This window comes from Pan troglodytes, chromosome 1 (assembly GCF_028858775.2).
Source record: "Pan troglodytes isolate AG18354 chromosome 1, NHGRI_mPanTro3-v2.0_pri, whole genome shotgun sequence".
Lineage (NCBI taxonomy): Eukaryota > Metazoa > Chordata > Mammalia > Primates > Hominidae > Pan > Pan troglodytes.
In genome coordinates this window covers 108,765,645-108,788,381 of record NC_072398.2, presented here as the reverse complement: position 1 = coordinate 108,788,381, position 22,737 = coordinate 108,765,645, and the positions used below count along the sequence as shown (strand labels likewise).

The 22,737-nt window shown below is 40.4% G+C and overlaps 1 long non-coding RNA gene across 1 annotated transcript in view; it reads right to left on the bottom strand.

Moving 5' to 3' along the window:
* Nucleotides 1–22,522, bottom strand: part of LOC112208058 (uncharacterized) — a 36,013-nt gene extending 13,491 nt beyond the window's left edge. Inside the window, exons 1-3 of the long non-coding RNA XR_008540238.2 lie at nucleotides 21,506–22,522; nucleotides 20,958–21,039; nucleotides 19,470–19,759 (exon numbers count right to left, since the gene is read on the bottom strand). This is a non-coding gene — a long non-coding RNA (uncharacterized LOC112208058). The remainder of the gene's footprint in view (nucleotides 1–19,469; nucleotides 19,760–20,957; nucleotides 21,040–21,505) is intronic.
* Nucleotides 22,523–22,737: the final 215 nt, after the last annotated feature.

Genomic DNA, 22,737 nt, shown 5'->3' with positions numbered 1-22,737 from the left:
CAATTCAGATGAAGGTATAGAAATCATGCACAATTTAAATGCCAATGAATGTTTAAAATCTTAGAATATGGCAAATAACTGGCACTGTGCTGGCTCATGATAAATATATGTTTGACTTTCTAAAATGAATGAATGAATGAATGAATGGCTTATACAGGTTTGAAAAGGAACTAACACTAAAGAAATCACATGTAATGGGATCAATTTAAGATCCTGCACTAGTATCCAAAACTAAATACTAAAGCACAACACACAAAAGGAGAGATTTTACTGAGCAGTTTAATTGAAGATAGTCATTCCCCATCCCTGCAAAAAAAAAAAAAAAAGATACATAAACAAAAACAACTCATATCCTACCTTTAGACTGCATTAATAGAAACATAAAACCTAGAATGAAGGAGGTGATAGTTTACTTTGCACTATCAGGTCACAACGGGTGTGTTTTATTCAATTCTGTATGCTACACACTGAACTGACTTCAGGAAAAATAGAACAGTGAATAGGCTAAACAGCATGTGATGTGAGAAATAATTTATTATGTGTGATTATCATCAAAATCATAAAAAGACCTAAGTGCCAAGAGCTTTACATGTATTTTCTCATTTAGTTCTCACAACATTTTGCCTATGAGGCAAGTACTATTATTATCCCCATTTCACAAAAAGAAAATAAAGGCTGAGAGAGACCAGGCAACTTGCCCAAAGTCAGAGAGGTGATGGGGTGCAAGGGGCAGCCATGAATCTCAACAAGGCTTCTCTTGTTCTAGAGCCAACACACATAGGAAGGGGAGACAGAGCCAGGTGCAGTGGCTCATGTCTGTAATCCCAGAGCTTTGAGAGAGCGAGGCCGGAGGATCACTTGAGGCCAGGTGTTCAAGACCAGCCTGGGTGACATAGCAAGACCCCCATCTCTACAAAAAATTTAAAACTGAAAAATTGGCTGGGCTTGGTGGCACATGCCTGTAGTCCCAACTACTCAGGAGGCAGAGGTGGGAAGACTGCCTGAGCCCAGGCATTTGAGGCTGCAGTGAGCTATAATAGTGCCACTGCACTCCAGCCTGGCTGACAGAATGAGACCCTATCTGAAAAAAAAAAAAAAAAAGAGGAGAAGACAAATATCAGAAAGACTACCACTTGGAAATAGGATTGGTGCATGGTCATACTGACTATAAAAGGGAGCACTAAAACCAAAGAATGGGAAAATTGGCCCACTATGTGGAAAAATGTACACTAATTCTTTTAGGTGTCTCACACAGATCCCTTCCCAGGCTTTTCCACCCCATTTCAAATCAAATTGACTATTTCCTTGAGCAAGGGCAATTATATTAATTGCAAAAAGTTTTCTGTTTTCCATCTACCAAAGTTTACAGCTCAAACATTTAAGGTAGTGTCTTTCTGTTGGCCACATTTCTATGTCTCTTTCTATTTCTGTTCCTATTAACTACTGCACGGATCTGAGTAATGCAAATATTAAAGATGTTAGCTTTCACTTTACTAAATATATCAGCTATAGCTGCCCTTGAAAGCCAGGACTTGCTCGTTCCCTTGGTGCCACCTTGAAACCAGGATGGGAAATTTTCAGGTCACCCTAGGTTTTGAAAAGAAGCCATCCATTTCCAAGTTGCAATCTACTTGAAATAATCTCCCCAATTACGTGGAAGTAATTTACTCTATATTTACTTTCTGCTTTGGACTATCAAATATCTCTTCCTCTTATCCCCGGGGGCAGCAGCTGGGATTAAAAAACTTCTACTACCTGCCTTGCTGGGGCTGCATTATTTAACTCTTTCATGCCTATTTAAGAGCAGGCAAAATTTGCACCAAATGATAACTGAAGTCCCCACTAGCCCTAAGATGTATTATTCTACATTAAACTTATTTGTTTTAGATATAATCTATTTCCAAAACTGTTTATTATTTTTAGCAAAAATTATTTGCAACAACACTGAGGCTGACCTATATAAAGTTAAGCAGTTGAAAGTAAAATATTTAAGTAACAAGTTGACGCATGCAATGCCAAACTAAAGAGTAGATTTATTGTTTATTTCAGGGTCAGACAAAAGCTCAAGTGGTGCTAAACCTAGAGGTCCCATCAGTTGGGTCAAGTCTCACTTTCCACATGAATGGAATGCCACCAATGAAGGCAGCCAGGGGACTGTTTTCTTTCTAATTCCCTATCGTGGGTGTAGCCCTCCAAATCTCAGTGCTTCCTTGTGTTCAACTTCTTACGGAGAAGAAGAAAAGTCTTTTAAAAATAAATCTTGGCCCCTCACATCTCAGAGCCATGGGTGAGCCTGACTTGCTTTTGTTTTTAATAATAGACTACCTTTTAGAGTTGTTTTAGGTTTACAGGAAACTTAGGCGGAAAGTACGAAGAGTTCCCATATACCCTCTCCCTACCCTACCCCTACTCCCACAGTTTCCTCTATTATTAACATCTTGCATTGAACATGACTTTTTTTTTTTTTTTTTTGAGACAAGGTCTTGCTATGTTGCACAACCTGGACTTGAACTCCTGGGCTCGACCGATTCACCCACCACAGCCTACGGAGTAGCTGGGACTACAGGAGCACCCCATCAGGCCTGACTGAGCATGACTTTTTGACAGAGTAGTCCAGGTTTGCTATTCTTAAGTTCCCTGACCTTAAGATGGCAAAGAATACTGTTAGGCCCATCCCTGTTCCAAATAGGACTCACTCAATCTGTAGCCCTTAACCAGCTTCTAGGGTCAAGTCATTCCTCCTACTAAGAAGCCTTTGTCACAACAAAGGAACCTGACCCAGAGGCAACCTCCCCTAAAAACAAGCCAGACAAGGGAGGGGGCAGGGAGCAGACAGCAGGAATGGGCTCTGGCGAGGGCCTGAGGACAGCAAGTTTCAACACGGTACTTTTGAAGAGATTGTTGGCTACATTATCTTATTTAATTACAGTGGCATAATCCTTACATGGCTAAACTATTTATTAAAAACAAAGCTGTGCAACAATTCAGCAAATGTCACGGTACTGTTATCAGTGAAAGTTGCTCCCACAAGCCGCTCTTTTGGGGTGTGCTGTGCTAGGAAGAGCCTTTTCTGGGTGCCTGGCCCTTCTTCTGCACCAGTTTTTAATTGCTAATGAATTAAACTTTCCAAGGAGATAAGAATAATGTTGTTTTGTTTGCACACAGATTGCATGACTAACAAGGACGATATAAATAAAACCATTCCAAGTTTTATCTGCGGGTGGACAACAGTGCCTGTGTTCAAGTGAAGCCTGAGATGGCTCCCACACAAGATTAGGTTGTTATTGCGGAAGCTGAGGCTTGCACACTGTTAAAAGCCCGAGCTAATATGTTCGCTTAAGACATTACGCCTAATTATACTATTTGTCAGTAAGGGAACTTGTTCCCCAAACCTTAAACTATCCTGATGCACCAGTGTGTGTCTGAGCTCTATAAATAAGCCAAGTGGACTCAGTAGGATTCTGAGCTAACTATGCTCCATGGTGTTTATGAAAATGGGCAAGATCCGATCCTGGTGCATTCTCTACCTTCAGGATGATATGTATTCCTACTTGGACCAGTAGCTATCATAACAAATATATGTGAGTAGAAATGTTTGTGCTTTTATTTTTGGAAACTTACCATAAAAATCTGCAAGCATTTCCTATAAAATACAGAGTTCTCTGTCCATCAAGTTATTTGGGGGCACTGAGGAAGGAGATGTTTATTTATGAGTTTGTTTTCAGTTCAAAAAGGAATGCCTTCATGAGCAGAAGAAATGACTGAGATCTGGAGTTCTGAGTCATGATTTGGGCTTGGCTGGTGGCTTTAGGAGAGTTGAGCGTCCTGTGGTTAATGTTTCTTGTCTCTATGCGGGTGTGGTGTGCTATGATAAGAACGCTAGCCTTGTTTTGGTTGAATGTTGAGTGCAAGGATCCTTTGCTGACGTAAGACCATCTAGAATGGCTAGAAATTCAGAATGGCTAGAAATGTAAGTGTTGTGTGGGCCTTTCTCTTTGTCCCAACCCTAACCTTAATTGCGTGTGTGTGTGTGCGCATGCACACGCGGTCAAGTCAAGCAGGGTAGAAATCTGAGGCACTGGTAGCCCATTGGGGTGCCTTTGTCTGGGCTTCACTCATCATCAGTCAAGAGGCTTCAAAAATTAATTTAGTTTGATTAATGGGAGATTGAAATCCCACATCAAGGCCTTAGGAAATCTCATGGTGAATTAAGTCACGTGGATCATTTCATACCTCAAACTTCCTGTGGCTTCCAGGAAGAATCCATAATCTCCAGGAGTTGGTGAGGCAATCATTCACCCCGAGACACATCTGGACTCTGACTGCAACAGGTAGAATCTTGACTCTGTCCAGCCATCCACATCTCTACTTCCAGCCTCTTTCCATATATTTTCCAAAATACTTAATTGCTAATGAATTAAACTTTCCAAGAGTGCCCCTCTTAGAACTTAACACTCAGTATCATCATTTAAGCTTATTTTATGATTTTTCAACGTGTCTAGAAGCGTGCTCATTATTTCCTAAAACAATATCCTTTTCCCTGCACCCCACATTTCTTCCTAGAGGACGCCCATTCTCTCCTTTCCCTTCCATCAGAGCTCTAACCAAAGCCCATGGTTGCTCCCTACTCTCTGACATCAATTCCTCATTCTTCCTCATTCTCACTTTCACTGATGCATGCTCTTATCACCTCAGTTCTCCTAGTCTTTCATCATTCTAACCCACTCATAAATACTATTTGTATTTGTTTACACACTCAATCAAGAACTTTTTACTGTCATATCTGGCTTAACATTTTTCCTGCCTCTGTGTCAATTTGGCTCCCTTTTTTTTCCTAAGTGTATCATCCACTATACATCCTTTCATCTATACCCATCTTTCCATCCATCTACTTCACAATTATTTATGGAGCACCTAATGGGCGCCATGGACTGCTTTAAGCACTGAGAATAAAAAGGTGAATAGGTGGCAGCCCGGATTCCCAAGGAATTCACAGGGGGAGATGGATGCACATACATCACATGTGGTTAATTACCTGGGTGTGGTAAAGGCAATGAGAGAGGAGCACAGAGGACCAGTCCAGACCAGGACAGGGGAAGGCAATCAGAGCAGTCAGCTCCTCCGCCCCAGCCAGGCTGGTCTTTCTGCAAAACCATCATGCCTCAGTTCATGGCTTCCCATGCTGTGTACCTGAAATGCCCTTTCTATCCAAATCCTGGCTATTTTACAAGATCATAGTCTCTCAGCTTTCAGTAGTCATCTCCATACCATGCTTACCTCTACCTCTGGGAACTTTTAGACTTATCATTCATAGCACCCAATTTAGGAATTGTTTGATACATGATGCTTTGCCTTCTCAAATAGGTTACGGCTTCTAATTTAAGGAGAGATCATTGTGTCTCATTACTTCTTTTGTGTTCCTTACAATGTGCTACCAAAAACACTGAATTAAAAAACAGCACATGGATAATTCATTCCTAGATTTTCCTGACCATCTTACCTTTTCTGCCAACATGAGTAACACCTTATGTATACGTAGTAGGCACTTAATAAAATAAAGACATTGTGAGACATTGAAAAGAATAAGCACTTCGAACTCAAGTTCAAATTCTAATTCAACTACCCTGGCTGTTTGGATTTAGGCAACTTTATCTTTTCTGAGCCTCAGGTTCCTTAAATGCAAAATGAGGACTAATAACACAAACTTTATTTCTATTTAGGGGACGATTAAATGAATCTGTATATGTAAAATGCCTAGCACTGTGCTTTGCACACATTAAGGAATCAAAACATGCTAGATCCTGTCCCTCCCTCTATTCTTCCTCCCCTCTCCGTCCCCATCCCTTCATGCAAGGCAAAATCTGGCAAGAAGCAATAGAGACATTTCAAACTTTAACACCTGCATGCTTTTGGTTGCAAAACAGTGCTTAAGCTTTTCTCAAACACCCAACATAAATCCTGGGAAGGACCTAGATTGTGTTCATCACACCCAGCTTGTCACAGGGAAAATCTTGGTATATTACTCAGTCTTATTATGTGGGCATAAATGTGATAAAAGTTCTGTGATCTTTGAATTCGATGGCTCTCAAAAACATGTGACACTCTACATTTTTTACTGTCCTTCGTCAGTCAGCTGATTTTGAGACCTAGGGAAACCCCTGTACATTCTTCGACCCACAGAAAGGGTTAAAGATTCCTACTACAAAAGGACTCAGTGTTCTAACTCTAAATGTCATGGGAACATGGCCTGGAAAGGCTGAGCGCCATTGCATTACACAATTACCTATTTACTGGAGACAGTATATTTAATAACTAATCATCTAATCTAATAATACTGAAGAATATCAGACTCAAAGGTCAAGTGTTTAAGATTAGGGAGAAAGCAGCCTTAAAAGTACATTGTAAAGAGCCTCACAGGTCAACAAGTCAGCCTTAGAGCCTGCCATGCAACCACCACTTCCAGGCCGTTAGGGGAATCAGAAATGTCACTATCTTTCAAACTTAGAATATTGATTATATCCACTCTACTCATAGGGGCTTTATTCCATGACAACTCTGAGTTAGCAATTTAGGAAAATGATTTCATCCTGTATAATGCCAGATTAGCTCGATGACGAAAAATGTTACACTAGGAGCTCTTTGATACACACTGGAGAGCTCTTACCCAAAATGTTATTTTCCCTCTGGACTTTCCTGTGTTGATAAGTTCTGTTTGCTTCCAATTGTGGTTCACTCTTCTGGATCTTTTTCTCAGAGACCTAAGTGATCATCATTCCCAGAGATATTCGTGGTACAAATTCTTTATTTTCAAGTTCTGAAAACCTCATACTAAAAAGTTACCCTTTATTTCTCACTTTTAAAAGCCTGAATGGGCACCCTTCCTCATTTTTCATGAAGTTAAAGTCTTGTCAAAATTCAAATTCCCTAGTTGAATCCCTTAAAGAATCACCACGCAGTGTTGACTCCCCAATGTGCACACCTGACCAGCAGGACATGTATGTTTATTCCAAATATTTGAGTTCTTTTCCTTGATCTTTTCATAAGTTGCTCTCACTGCAGTCCCCTGATGGCTTTAAATCTTCGTACTTTGCTCACAATTTCTCAGAGTAGAATATTTTTAGAGAAAGATCTAGACATCTCTGCTTTTTCTAGGAAAAACAAAAACATAAAAACTAAAAACCCTGCAACTCTCAAGATAGACTGGATTATGCTGAGGTAACAAATTAACACTAAAATCCCAGTGGATCATCAAAACAAAGGTTTCTATTTTGTTTCACTACATGCTCATCACAAGTTAGTGAAATATTCTACTCCTAGGGCTACTCAAGCACCAGGAGCAACTCCAGGTAGTTCCTCAGGGACTCAGGTTGAAGGTGACTACACCATCTGGTCATGTCCCTACTGTACAAGACAAAGAGGACCTCATAGCATTCTTCTATGCCTAGGACCAGAATGAACATCACCCCACTTCAGTTTATAGCCCATTAGCTAGTGAAAGTCACAAGTCTGCTAAGTACCAGGAAATGTGGTCTTTTCTGTGTGCAGAAATAAGAACAAAAAAAGTATGTAAACACATGCACATCACCATTGACTACACTAAGATTTGATGCTTCAAGAAGAGTGAAGCCAAGAGAAAAGGCTGAACATAAAGGAAATCTCTAAGCCTGGACACCCAGTAGATCCAGAATAACCAAAGCAGAATTAAAATACTGAGTACTTACTGAGTACTTTTGTCAAGATTAATGCAAATTTCTATTCTGCCTTTGATTCCTTGATTTTAAAAATTATTTTAAGATTTTTGCCAAGCATTTACATTTCAGGTGATAAAAGAATTTCCAAGGCTAGGTACGGTGGCTCATGCCTGTAATCCCAACACTTTGGGAGGCCAAGACGAGAGGATCATTTGAGCCCAAGAGCTCAAGACCAGCTTGGGCAACATAGTGAGATCTCATCTTTACAGAAGATAATAAAATTTAAAAATTAGGAGGGCATAGTGCCATGTGCCTGTAGTCCCAGCTACTCAGGAGGCTGAGGTGGAAAGATCACTTGAGCCCAGGAGGCTGAGGCTGCAGTGAGCTTTTGTGTCTGGAATTGGTTCCTTCCGGTGGGTTCTTGGTCTTACTGACTTCAAGAATGAAGCCGTGGACCCTTGCAGTGTTACAGTTCTTAAAGATGGTGTGTCCAGAGTTTGTTCCTTCAGATGTTCAGATGTGTCCGGAGTTTCTTCCTTCTGGTGAGTTCATGGTCTCACTGACTTCAGGAATGAAGCTGCAGACCCTTGCAGTGAGTGCTACAGCTCATAAAGGTAGTGTGGACCCAAAGAGTGAGCAACAGCAAGATTTATTGTGAAGAGCAAAAGAACAAAACTCCCACACCATGGAAGGGGACCCTCGCAGGTTGCCACTGCTGGCTCTGGTGGCCAGCTTTTATTCCCTTATTTGGCCCCGCCCACTTCCTGCTGATTGGTCCATTTTACAGAGCACTGATTGATCCATTTTACAGAGTGCTGATTGGTTGATTGGTCCATTTTACAGAGTGCTGATCGGTGCGTTTACAATCCTTTAGCTAGACACAGACCACTGACTGGTGTGTTTTGGATCCTTTAGCTAGACAGAAAAGTTCTCTAAGTCCCCACTGGACCCAGGAAGTCCCGTTGGCTTCACCTCTCACTCTGGTGGCACCACTGCACTCCGGCTTGGGCATTAGGGCAAGACCCTGTCTCAGAAAAAAAAAAGAAAGAAAAAAAAGAAGAAAAGAAAAAAGAAGTGATCTTCCAAGAAGAAAGGTTGATACTAATTTTTAATTGTGAGATTAATCACCACTTGGTTCACATTAAATTTTCTAGCAAATCCAGGGTTCCTGATTTGCAAGATTTTCTTCTGATTTGCTAGATTTGCTTCCTGATTTCCCTTGGTTTGCTTCTCTTTGTTCAGAAGATAAATTCACACTCAAAGTAGCACAGTGTCTGACATATATGTAAGTGCTAAGCATATATACCAATGCTTAGGAAGAACAAATAAATGAGTGTGAAATTAGAAGTATCTCTACCAAGAATATTTATACAAATATCTAGACTTATATTCCATGCTACAACAATAAATCCAAAATCAATGTGTCTTACCTTTTGCATATGATCATTAATGCCAAAGGGCAGTACTGATTTCATTAAAAGAACAATTAGAAAAAAAGAACAGAGATTTTTCCGTTTTCTTCCAATTTTGAATCTGTCCTCATTTACCCATTTTCCCCATTTTCACAGATTCTTATGATAAAGTTTTCATTTCTCAAGGAGCCAACGTCACCCCAGACCTACACAAGGGAACACAACGATGTTATCATCATTGCTTGTCTGAAGGAAGGGAAGTCACCAATCCTCCTTTGAACAGGAAACCTTGTGGAAAATAATTGTGAATGTAGAGCACACCTGAGCAGAAAAAAAAAATGCTGACCAGAACTGTGCAATGAGTTTCTTCCATGTTGGAAGAGTTTGACTTACAACTCAGCCATTCTCTGCTACTTATATAAGAGCAAAGTCATGTCAAAAAAGAAGCCAAAATGAAACGGAATGTTCTTCATCACAAGAATGACTGAAGTTTCGCCAATTAAACTTTTCCTTAGGCATGAACATAAGTAATAACCTAACACATCCTGAGTACTACTTGGTGCTATGCAGTCTGCTAAACACACTACATGCATTATGGTTCTCAAAAGTGGAAGTAATAATGCTCCCAGTATTTGTGCAGGATAAAATGAAAATATTAAATTATTTGTTTTTGTTTATTTTGTAACCTTATTATTTAATTTACATTTTTTGCATTTTATTATTTACATCATACTGCATATAGTATATCAGTACCTATATAAAACAAATATATACTCGCACACACATATATGTTGAGAGCGTACAAATAGGAGTTTCAGCTCAGTTTATTTTTAACTGATAAGAAAGGATTATTATTATTATTGTTAGTTATCATTATTCCTGTTTACAGAAAAGGAAACTGAGGCTTAAAGAGGTTAAAATGACTTGCCCAAAGTGTCAAAGTTGGTAAATGGCAGAGCTGGAATTCAAAGAGTCTGATTCCAAAGTCTATCTAGCCCGTGATCATTAAAGGAATTCCTTGTGCTCAAAGACTGGTGCTTGAAAACCAAGCTCATTTGTGCCTGCAGAAATGCCAACCTCTGGGGTAGAAGAAACGTCATACTTTGATCATCTTCCACACTGAATAAGGAGGAAAAGCAGAAGAAAAGAAACTGAGGGTACCAATGCCAGACAGTCGCTAGGTAGTAAATGCAGAAGAATTTAAAGAAAGTGAAAATCAAAGGAAAATACCACGTTTTGTTGACACCCTATTCCTCACCCAGCCCCTTAATGTCTTTCTACAGAAATCAGATTCCTGGCGCAGGCAGTTCATTGTTTGAAAATGCAGTAATGGACACATCCAGATTCCTAACACCGGGGAGTTCAGAGGCAATCAACATGGATTGAGACACTTAGAGCTTCATCTTGTGCTGATTGAGCACTGAGGGGTACATATCCCCATGCGGTCCCTAAGAGCTACACCCACGGCAGAAACATTTTATGTTGTTCAAAATACTTGGCGCTATGGTTGTTATCTTCAATTTTCTTAACTAGTAATGAGTGATCCTAGTAAGTGCTAAACCAATATGCACTAGGTTCTCTGTAGGATATTCATTATAGAAGGCTTTGAAGCTGAGGAAGAAGTTTGGAGTTTAGGGAAAATTTTTAAAACAACTCTATATTATAGACATTTAAAAAATAAGTGCAATGGAATTCTTTAGAGGTAACTAAGTTTTTCAGGATATCTTTGAGGCAGTGATAAAGATTTAAGTTTTTAAAATCACTGTCAAACTCCTTTGTGCAACATTTGCATAAATTCTCAAACAATGCGACTGTTTTCATGTAAATTTCTTTTCAGAGAGATTCCTGCTTTCTGAAAGCAGTGTAACTGTAGCCGAGTTATATAAAGTGACATTTTATTGCCTCCTGTGGAAGATGCTTTGCACTAATGATCTGAAATCTGATGTCTTAAGCTTGGAATTAGATGATCTGTGGCTCAAAATGTGAAAAGAGAAAGTGGAGCCTTTATGTTTTAGTTAATTACTTCTGGCTAAAATGTGGGGAGTGCTCCCCGGACCTTCTGGGACTCCTGGAATCCGGAAACCCCTCTACAAAACCTAAAGGATTGAAGCAGTTGACCTCATCAGGAGTGACCACAGGGAAAAAAAACAAGTGATTCACAAATCCAAGCCTGATTTCAGTGAGAAATTTTTCTGTGTTTCATAAATCTGCCTTTTTTTTCTCTAACTGCCCTTGCCACCTAGCAAGCTACGAACCGAGAGACCAAAAATCAGCATAAATATGGAATATGCAGTCGGAAGTGTGGAAATAGAACTTGCTACCCAGAGGAACAAAGCTTTCACCCCTCTGAGGCTTCACTGTGAAAAACAACTCTGCTTGTTTTGTCTTATTTTCCCACATACTTCCATTTGAAAATTATAGTAAATCAATTAATCAATTTTTCTCTCCCTCCTATCCATGCCCCTCATTTCTCCAGTTCTGTAATTCTCTAATTCCTGAGTCCTCTAATTCCTGAGTACTCCTAGGGCGGTTCAGCTTACTACAAGAGAATTTTTTGTGGCTGTTCTCAAACTCCGTATTCCATTTGCAGAGAATACTGTTCCTTAATTCTGTTTGAGTTTCAAAGAGAAAAAGCTCATACCAGTTTAGATTACCCACAATCCTCAATGCACATCGAACAAAAATGTCAGTCCTAATGGCAAAGTTCAGGATATAACTGTGTTAGCTAATTTAATCATTTACCATGAAATACCAGTTGTCTTAATCTTATATACAGTTCTTAAGTTGGCTGCCTATTTTTGTGTAATTGAATACTGACCCTACATGAAGAATACAAGAATTTTGTTTTTAAGTAAATGTTAGAAATAAAATGTTTCTACTGGAAAAAATATATATATGTTATTAGAAGCGCTGTGAATTTTTCTCCAATGCTTGAAGAGCGACTGCTCCAGCAGGCCTGGCTTATGTTTGTGGCATTCCGCCCTGCCACTACCTCCAGCATATCCACAGACCTTTATTTTTATTATTTTATGACCACATGCAGGATTCTGGCTCCAAGGATTCCATTTGGACTTAGGAAAAGTAGAAGAGCACTCTGAAAACTGGACAGCGGAAAGTGATGAACTGGCATTGTACCCCAACAACACACTCTGCTTGTGGGCCTTCCTCTCCAGATACCTGATGTATTACTGGAGAAGCAAATGCAACAAGGCAAAGATGTCTTCATTTTCTGTCAAAGCACGGCCTCAACTACAGTGTGATTGAGGCCCTGAATCTCCGCAGCCAGCCGGTCAGACCTCATCAACAGCTGCAGCAAGCAGGGCTGAGGAGGGGAATGGGAGGCAATGGGCGCCAACGAGGGCTGAGCCTGCAGCTCTGTGAGCAACTGGAGCAGAGAGAGAGAGGCCAGGGCCGGAGGAAACCCCAGCAGCAAGGGAAAAACAGATTGACTCTCAGTGACTCATTTAGCTCCTGGATTGGACAGATCTCTCCCCTGCTGGCAATTTGGCTCTGCATCAATAGTTCGAATACCAGGCTGAATAGCTTAAAATAATTAGGGGGAAAAAATCTGCAAAACTGCTAGCCATCCAATTCTTTACTCTGTGCTGAAAGACACAGGACAAATGACATCTAGGTTATTAAATATGAAGTCACTGGATTTGCTGCCCATTTGGTCCAAAAGCAGAAAACTGGATAAAACTCAAATTTATAATTCAGTGTAGATGGCCTGTTTGTCCTTGAGGCAATCCATGAATTTTGGCTGGGCAGGCGCTGCGACATGTGGAAGTAATGTGGGGGGGAAGGGGGATGAACAATGTTTGATTTCCCCCCGACTCAGCTTCCACCCCCTGGGGAAAAAAAATGAAAATGTCAATAAAGAGTGTGAATGTGAAGAGAAATGGAATCTGAGCCCGGAGTTTAGTAGCTGGCAGTTTAAACTTTATATACTTTAGGCCGACAGGCGGCTGGATTTCCTGTACTTTATATCCAATGTACAAAAACAGAAGCAACAGGCTCATTTGGTATCAGTAAAGGTCAGTTAAAATTATAGAGACATCCTTTGGAGCAAATCCCCAGTCTTGTATTTGCATATTTATGAACTAGAGATTATGACAGGCCATTCCATTTATTAGAGCTGTGCTGCTATAGTTAATAGTCTGTCAGCATTTCCATTATAAACCCCGTTTTTCAGTGTTTTAATATCTCAGCTGTTAGAAATCACATCAGGCTGAAAAGTGGTCTTCAGCCTCTCAGGCCTTGGCAGGGTGAGCTGGTGGTGGTGGTGGTGATGGGGCTTGGGAAACCAACAAGATATTTAAATCAAGCCAGTGGTTTTTACAGTGGATATTAACAGTAAATATAAAATCAAAGATTTTGAGGGGAGTTGGTGAATTCTTCTCCTCCCTCACCCCCGCCCCCCAAATTATCTTTCCCCTGTCTTATCCTTGTCAGTATCAGGGCTTTCACTCTGTTTAAAGGGAAGACTCTGGGATTTTAGGGCAAGGATCCAAAGTTTTGACTTGGCAAAATAGTTTTCCTCACTTCATTGGAATTGTGGGGGTAGGGGAGAGCATCAGAGTAAAGCAAAGATGTTGAAGACATTCATTCATTCATTCATAAGGAATTGGCTCATGCAATCATGGAGGCTGGTAAGTCCAAAATCTGCAGGGTAGGTGGGCAGGCTGGAGACTCAGGGAAGAGCTGATGTTGCTGTTTGAGTCCAAAGGCAGTCTGCTGGCAGAATTTCCTCTTCCTCAGTGGAGGTCAGCCTTTTCCTCATGACCTTCAACTGATTGGATGAGGTCCATTCACATTATGGCACATAATATTAACCATCACAGAGGCTAAGCTGCTTTACTCAGTCTATGATTTAAATGTTAATCTCTTCTAAAAAATACCTTCGCAGCAATACTCAGACATCTTTGACCAAATATCTGGTCAAAGGGCCCTATACAGGGCCTAGCCAAGTCGCACATAAAATTAACCATTGCAGGGACCATATTTTAAAGATCTCCTATATATCAAATCCTGGGCTTGGCCTTGGTGACACAAAATTAATGACACACTCCTTGTCCTCAAGAAACTTATGATCTACCATCACACTGGTACCAAGTTTTCACAATAAAATTACAGACTCAATAGCTGGTTCCATGCTTTGCTTTCTCTTTTCGGTGACTTGGGATATCCCCTGCACAGAGGCACAATTGTGGGTGTGTTTAGCTGCATTCTCAAGAGAAGGCACTGGTATCTAGGGACTCCTTATCACATAGGAAGACAGCCTACTCTTTCCAAACCAAATTCTTGTAATATTCACCTGACACTAACCTGCCAAGTAACTCAGTGATATTCAAAGCTCCCTTGGGATTTGAGAAGAAATTGGAAAAAGAGGAAAGAAGCAGCAGCTTGCTTTCTCAAGTCATCCATTAAAAAAAAAAATGAGTATTGGCTCCTTGATATGTTTTAGGAGAAGCCACACAAATGCATCCTCAACTGGACAACCTCCATAGAGCAGGTTGAAAAATTCCTACCTGGCGGAGTTTCCAGCCCCTCTACAGAAGTGCACAACTATGCAAAAACCTTCAACAGAAGAGAACCTTAAGGGATAGTCTGACACTAGGGAATCCCAATGTGTATAACCAGTGGTCCTTGCTATCTGACTCTGAGAGCTGCACTGAGTAATAGAAGCAACTCTCCTTGCCCTGTCCTTTAGGTTTCTATTATACTTGGAGTAGGTAAGGTTTATTTTATTTACTCTAGATGTGTCACACCCCTGGACACATAGAATAAGAATTCAAAGTCCTCCTAGAGAGGCAGAGAATATCATCACTGTATCACTCCATTTTACTTTATTGAAAACCTTAAAAGTAAATATAAAACGACAAATTACAGGTGCTGCTACTGCTGCTTGCTGTCTGGGAAAAAAAGAAATGTTGGATAAGAAGGTCAAAATGTGACAATTCAATCCCCTGAGAATGGTCACCTAATCTTCTATCAAGAGATGCAACATACCATCTAAAGAACGGCTGCCCAGCCGGGCGCAGTGGGTCACACCTGTAATCCCAGGACTTTGGAAGGCCGAGGCAGGCAGATTCCTTGAACTCAGGAGTTCAAGACCAGACTGGGCAACCCATGGTAAAACCCCATGTCTACCAAAAATACAAAAAAATAGCTGGGTGTGGTGGTGCACGCCTGTGGTCCCAGCTACTTGGGAGGCTGAGGTGGGAGGATCGCCTGAGCCCCAGGGGCAGAGGTTGCAGTGACCTGAGATTGCGCCGTTGTACTTCAGCCTGGGTGACAGATTGAGACCCTGTCTCAAAAATAAATAAAGAATGGCTGCCCTCAATGCCTAGGAGCTTGGCTCTGCTTTACTTCTGCCCTTTCGATTCCCTGTGAAATGAATAAGACTTATGTAATTGCTTTCAGCAGCATCTTTGAATTACAATTACGTAATAAGACACACACCAGGATGTGTGTAATTGTGTAATAACAGTATGCCTTACTGTGCTAGGCTGGTGGCCAATAACCACCTAGTCATGCTATTATATTATAAGAACATATGCCCTCAAGGTATGTTGAAATTATTCTGGGGATCTCTAAAGGAAAGCTGACTGATCAAAAGGGAACACCAACTTAAAAAGCAATAAAATAAATAATTTTTAAAAGTCTGATAGTAATCCCAAAAAGAAACAAAAAAATTACGCCTACCCTAAAAAAAAAAACCTATAGTGTAAAATCAAAGTGTTGTGTAATGATTCACTCATGTCACCACAGGATTTAAGATGACAGAGTATTAATAAGGAAAAAACAAGAAGCTGGCCTGAAGTCAGGTGTTGTGATGCCCTCTTCATAGATGGTCAGAGTGAAGACTACAGTGGAGTTATGTCTCAACCCAGAAAGTTCTAGATTCTTTGGAGCCTACTCCTTCCCAAGAAAATGACACCCCAAAGGCTCTATAAGCTTTCCACACTTTGAACTTCTCTGCTGTTCTTATAGTCATCAGATCAAAAAAAATCTCAGAAATGTGAGAAGATCAGACTTTTGCAATTGAACCTCCCCAGTGATATTTTCCTTAAAGTGAAAGTATGTGCTAGGATGAAGTTCCCACACTTTATTCTTACAGCACAACATACATATATGTTATATATATAGTATGTGTACACACATTTCAATATCTAATTGCATAATACCTATATGCAAACTACATTTCCATCTCTTCCACTCTTCTAACTCATTTGGCAGGAAAAAAACCTCATGCATCAAAAATAAGGCACTATGAGATGAGGAGAGAGGTGGGAGAGACACTTTTGCAATCTATAAAATATTAGTTTGTCACTTCTTAGATAAGGTTGTATCAATGCAAGTTATCATATCAAGGTAAACATAAATGTACATGTGTAATATACTTCTAATACACAATTGATGTTTTGTTTTTTCCTTATGCTATTAGATCCTCAAAATATAGAAGTTTTGATCATTACTATAATGGGCTGAATTATGTCTCCCCTCTCCCCCAGATTCATATGTTGAAGTCCTAACCCTCCAGTGCCTGAGAATATAACTGTATGAGGAGATAAAGTCTTTAAAGAAGTAATATATTAAGATGAGGTTATTCGGGTGGGACCTAATCCGATATGACTGGTCATACAGTTTGGCTGTATCTCCACCCAAATCTCATCTTGAATTGTAGCTCCCATAATTCCCACATGTTGTGGGAGGGACCTGGTGAGAGATAATTGAATCATGGGGGCGGTTTACCTCATACCATTCTTATTTATTTATTTTTTTTGAGAGGGAGTCTTGCTCTGCCACCCAGGCTGGAGTGCAGTGGTGTGATCTTAGCTGGCTGCAACCTCTGCCTCCCGGGTTCAAGCAATTCTCCTGCCTCAGCCTCTCAAGTAACTGGGATTACACACACATGCCACAACACCCAGGTAATTTTTGTATTTTCTTAGAGATGGGGTTCCACTATGTTGGCCAGGCTGGTCTTGAACTCCTGACCTCAAGTGATCCACATGTCTCTATCTCCCAAACTGTTGGGATTACAGGCGTGAACCACCATGCCTGGCCTTCATACAGTTCTTGTGGTAGTGAATAAGTCTCACAAGATCTGATAGTTGTATAAGGGGAAACCGCTTGGCTCTTATTTTCTTCTCTTGCCTGCCGCCATCCATGTAAGACATAACTTTGCTCCTCCTTGCCCTCTGCCGTGATGTGAGGCCTCCCCAGCCATGTGGAACTGTGAGTCCATTAAACCTCTTTCCTTTATAAATTACCCAGTCTCTGGTATGTCCTTATTAGCAGCATGAGAACAGACTAATACAACTGATGTCCTTAAAGAAGAGGAAATTTGGACACAAACATGTACAAAGGGAAGACTGTGAAGACCCAGGTGGAAGATGGCCATCCACAAGCCAAGGGGAAAGTTCCCAGAGGAAACCAAACCTGCAGACACCTTGATCTTGGACTTCTAGCCTCCAAAGTTGTGAGGAAATAAATGTTGCTTAAGCCACCTAGTCTGTAGTAGTTTGTTATGGCAGTACACATTTATTACATTATTCCCTCAACTACACATTTATTACATCAATAAACTTTTTTTTTAAACAATGCTGAGTATAAGTAATGAGAATAGAATGGAGAGCAAAACAAGGTCCATGTTGTTTTAGGGCTTACAGTCCACCAAAAATAATTTTGACAGGACATGCATAGGAAAGGCAGCAAATATAGTTGTGGGTTTTAATCTATTACGTTTGTGGCATTTCCAAAATGCCATATGTAAGCTGATTTTAAATATTTTCAGTGATCTTAAAGGACATCAACCGAGTATTTCAGTCACCTTAACAACCAAAAGTATTCAATGATTCAACAAATGACCTGCAACTAATGACTCAATGTAAACCCAATCTAAACCCCCATTGAGTTAAATTTGAGCAAATACCTACAGAATTATTGGTACCTCTCCACAGGGTGCTGGACTGGCTCTCACCCACTTCAATTATGCACATCTCTTCCCAACTTCATGTTCAGTAATACCAGATGAGTTGTTTGAAATCAGCACCCCTCACACTGCCCCCTGAAGGCTCCACTTCAAGTCCGCCCTCCTCTGGAGCCTGTTGTTAAACCTTTGCCAACACGCCATTAGTCAGGGTGCGCCCCCATCAACAAGACAGCTCAAAGACATTTAGAAAGCAAAACCATGACAGAAAATGTCAAAGGGGAAGAGAGGGATATACAAATATGGAAATAAAACAATAAAGTGGAAGATTCTCATGTATTAAGCTAGCGCAGCAGTTCTCAAATGTTGTGGCCCACACCCAAATCACCCAGAGATGTAGGGTGGGGCCAGGGAATTGCATTTCTAACAAGTTCCCTGGCGATCCCACTGCACTAGACCATCAGTATGGCTTTTTCTCCTAACACCAGTTCATCTCCTGTGCTTACCACCTGGTTGAGGAGGGGTGCTAGTGCATGGCAGATATGGCTAATTCCACTGGAATGGCAGCTCTTGGTCAAGGAAATCGATGGCCATGTATAAACAATGTTTAAGCTGAAGTCCAGTGAAACGGTCCCTGAGGACCCACAAGCTGCTCACAGCCAGGGAGGCAGCACTGCCCAATGTTGCCCCCACCATGGAAAAAAATACATGCCAAACACCTTCATCTAGCCCTGAAGGTATTTTTATTAGGCCTATGCAGAAGGTGGTTTGGCTAAAACAGCTTAAGTTGGCATATGCAGAAAGACACAATCTTAGAGCCACAGTGAATTATTTGTTTGGGAGGCAGGACCCTATTAAGACACAGGGTGTTGCCTTATCCATATCTGGATCACCACAATGCAAACCATGCCCCTGGAGACAGAAATCTACAAGCCACAAAGACAGGGAGAAAGCTAATGTGACATGACTGGGAAGGTGAGTATACAGTAATTAGATCTCACAAAATAAGGATGATAGAAGAATTCCATTGGGTTCACATTTCTTACCTTCTGTAATGTTGAAGATCTGAAATTTTGTTGTAAATATATTGGTAACTTTTTTTCCAAATTACATTCCCAAGAAACAGATAAAAACTGAATACAGGTTGAAGTTTGGCTGTTGTATAAATATGCAGTTACTGAAAGCACTGGTGATAACAATGTCAGAAGTGAAAAATTATAGATGATTAATAAGAAATTGTTCAAAGAAATCTTGCCAAACAAAACATCAATGAGATTGAAAACAATTTTCATTGACAAAACATGTGCCTGTTGGGCATTCCAGAGGAAAGTGATGGGAACAAACTTGACTGAACCTTTAAAAGAGTTTTTATTTGTTGCGTCAGATCTTTCTGCTAAATCCCTCAGAGTCAAAATGCTGTTTTGCCTTTCCTACCTGCTCTGGGCATACTCCGTCACAAACTATGTTGTGTGAATCCGAGGACTGCTTTAGAAATGAGTTCCCAAACTGCTCAAGAAATAGTTCAGGCTGTTCTGAAAAGCCTTCTGCTCACTCAGGTCCTATGGGGGGAGTTTAGCCGATAAAGGAAAGAAAGAAAGAAAGAAAGAAATTAAACTCAAAAGCAAACTTTGGAACCACGACAAACATGGAAGCCATGTGTATACCATGTTGTCAGCATTTCCTGAAGAAGCTGTGTGTGGGCTTCAGGGCTCTGGGATGATAATCTGGAAATGATGAAGAATTCTTTTATGTATTTTATTGTAGTACAGGTCTAATAAAAGTTAAGTATTACAAATGTTAATAGCGCATTAATTGTCAGTTAAAACAATAATTTGATACTATTTTTCCAACCACAAATTGGCAAAAAAATTTAAAAGTGAGGACATAGGGTTTGGTAATGAAACAGGAAAATGGGCGAACACTCAAATGCAGTTTGTGGAAATATAAATTGATAGAACCTTTTTCAGGGACAACTTGGCAGTATCTATCAAGATTCCAAATATACCTATCCTATGAGGAAGCAGAATGCATATGAGTTAAGGACAGACTCTGGATTCAGAGATCCTGGATTCCAATCCTGGCTCTACCAGTTAGAACCATGAGATCTCAAACAAGTTGCTTAACCTCTCTGAGCCTAAGTTTATCATCTGCAAAACTGAGATAATAATAGTATCTATAACTCATGGGGTTGTCATGGGAATTTTACAAGTTGATATTTGTAAAGTGTTTACACTGGTGCCTGGCATATAGGAAGTGCCTAGAACCCTAATTCAAGGAAAACATTCTATAAAACTTCTAGCCAAATGTCTAAGTTCAATACAACATGGTTTCTCACAACATATAAATGGAAACTAACTCTAGATGTCCAACACTGAGAAAATATGTAAATAAATGCTAGTTCATCAGCGTGATTGAATAGTTTATAGCCCTTTAAAGAATGAGGTAGGCTGGGCGCGGTGGCTCATGCCTGTAATCCCAACACTTTGTGAGGCCGAGGCGGGCAGATCATGAGGTCAGGAGATCGAGACCATCCTGGCTAACACGGTGAAACCCTGTCTCTACTAAAAAACAGAAAAAATTAGCCGGGTGTGGTGGAGGGCGTCTGTAGTCCCAGCTACTTGTGAGGCTGAGGTGAGGCAGGAGAATGGCGTGAACCTGGGAGGCAGAGCTTGCAGTGAGCCAAGATCGTGCCACTGCACTGCAGCCTGGGTGACAAAGTAAGACTCCGTCTCAAAAAAAAAAAAAAAAAAAAAAAGAGTGAGGTACAGCTCTGTGTACCCCAAGAACAACATATTGCTGAGTACAAAAACAAATTGTAGAACAGCGTGTTCAGTAGAATCTCATTATTATAAAAGTGAAGTTTGTGTGTGTGTGTGTGTGTGTGTGTGTATGTGTACCTGAAAAGATATATACCATACTTACCAGTGATCACCTCTGAGGAGTGAGATTAGAGCAGCGAAGAGACTTTCAATTCTTACTTTATACACTTCTGTATTGTTTGAACCTTTGAAAATGAACTTAAATTACTTTTTAATTAAAAAAGCTTTTAAATCACTAGTCTGAGCATAGTTTAGATTTAAATAATTATTCTTTCTCTCTCTTTTTTTTTTAAAAGATTCAGATTCATAGCCATGCGATGAATGCTACTGTTATCATTGACATAGATGACCAGCCCGGAAATAAGATTGTATGAATAGTCCATTTAGTTAAATGTTTCGGCCACTTAGATCTATGTGAATGTGAGCATAAGATGTGGAAACACTTAGGAAATAAGCTTTCATTGTATAGTATAATAGGGGGTAATGAGATTCGGTCAATCTGTCAGAGATTTAAACCTACCCGATCCTAAAGAAAAACAGGCCTAAACTATTTCAAATGTGAGGTTATATTAAAAGCCACAGTTTCAAACTGTGAAGCTAAAGAAATCAGTTGTTTCAGTTTATTGTCTCAGGGAAAGCACAGTGTAATACCTGAAGGACTTGAAAGAGAACCAAAAGGAGGGGTAGCATTCCCAGCAGCTAGCACTTTCATCCAATGCCAGGGCTTTCATTGGCCAAATTATTTTCAAAGATACTGCCTGACCGAAGCACTTCTGCAATAAAAGTATCTCTGTGTTAGTCAATGGAATGGGGGAATGTTAAAATTGAAAGAGGCCTTTGAGACCAGCTAGGTCAGTGTCCACATTTCACAGAAGAGGACACTGAGTTCTGGAAAGATCACGGGACTTTGTAACAAAAACAAACTACAGCTCAGGTCAACTGACCACCAGTATAGTATGCCTTCTAATACACTACTGTCCTCGCACTTTTTGTATTTTAACGTAATGGTTTTAAAATGCACATGGGAAAAATAAATATAAACTATAATATAGAACACAAAAGCTCCCAGAGAAGAGTTTACTTCCTATTCTTGTACTCCAAGTCCCAGTTCCTCTCCTCAGATATGACCACTGTGCTCCTCAGATATGACCACTGTGCTTTTTGTTTTGTTTTGGTTTTGGTTTTTGAGACGAGTTTCACTCTGTTGCCTAGGCTGGAGTGCAGTGGTGTGATCATGGCTCACTGCAGCCTCAACTTCCTGGACTCAAGCAATCCTCCCAGGTCAGCCTCCTGCATAGTTGGGAGTACAGGTGTGCACCACTATGCCCAGCTAATTTTTTGTATATTTTTGTAGAGACAGGATTTCACCATGTTGCCCAGGCTGGTCTTGAACTCCTGGGCTCAAGTGATCTACCCACTTCGGCCTCCCGAAGTGCTGGGATTACACCTGTGAGCCACTGTGCCCAGCCTATAACTACTGTCAGCAGTTCCTCTGATAGTCTTTCAGAGATGCTCTATGAACTTCTAAGGAAGTGTATATATGTGTGCATGCATGTGTGCAGCATATTATATATACAGTTGACCCTTGAACAACATGGGTTTGAACTATGTGGGTCCACCTATACATGGATTCTTTTCCACCTCTGCCACCCACAAGACAACAAGACCAACCCCTCCTCTTCCTCCTCCTCCTCAGCCTATTCAATGTAAAGATGATGAGGATGAAAACCTTTATGATGATCCACTTCCACTTAATGAATAGTAAATGTATTTTCTCTTCCTTATGGTTTCTTAATAACATGTTAACTTACTTTAAGAATATTGTATATAACACATATAACACACAAAATATGTATGTGTTAATTGACCGTGTATGTTATCAG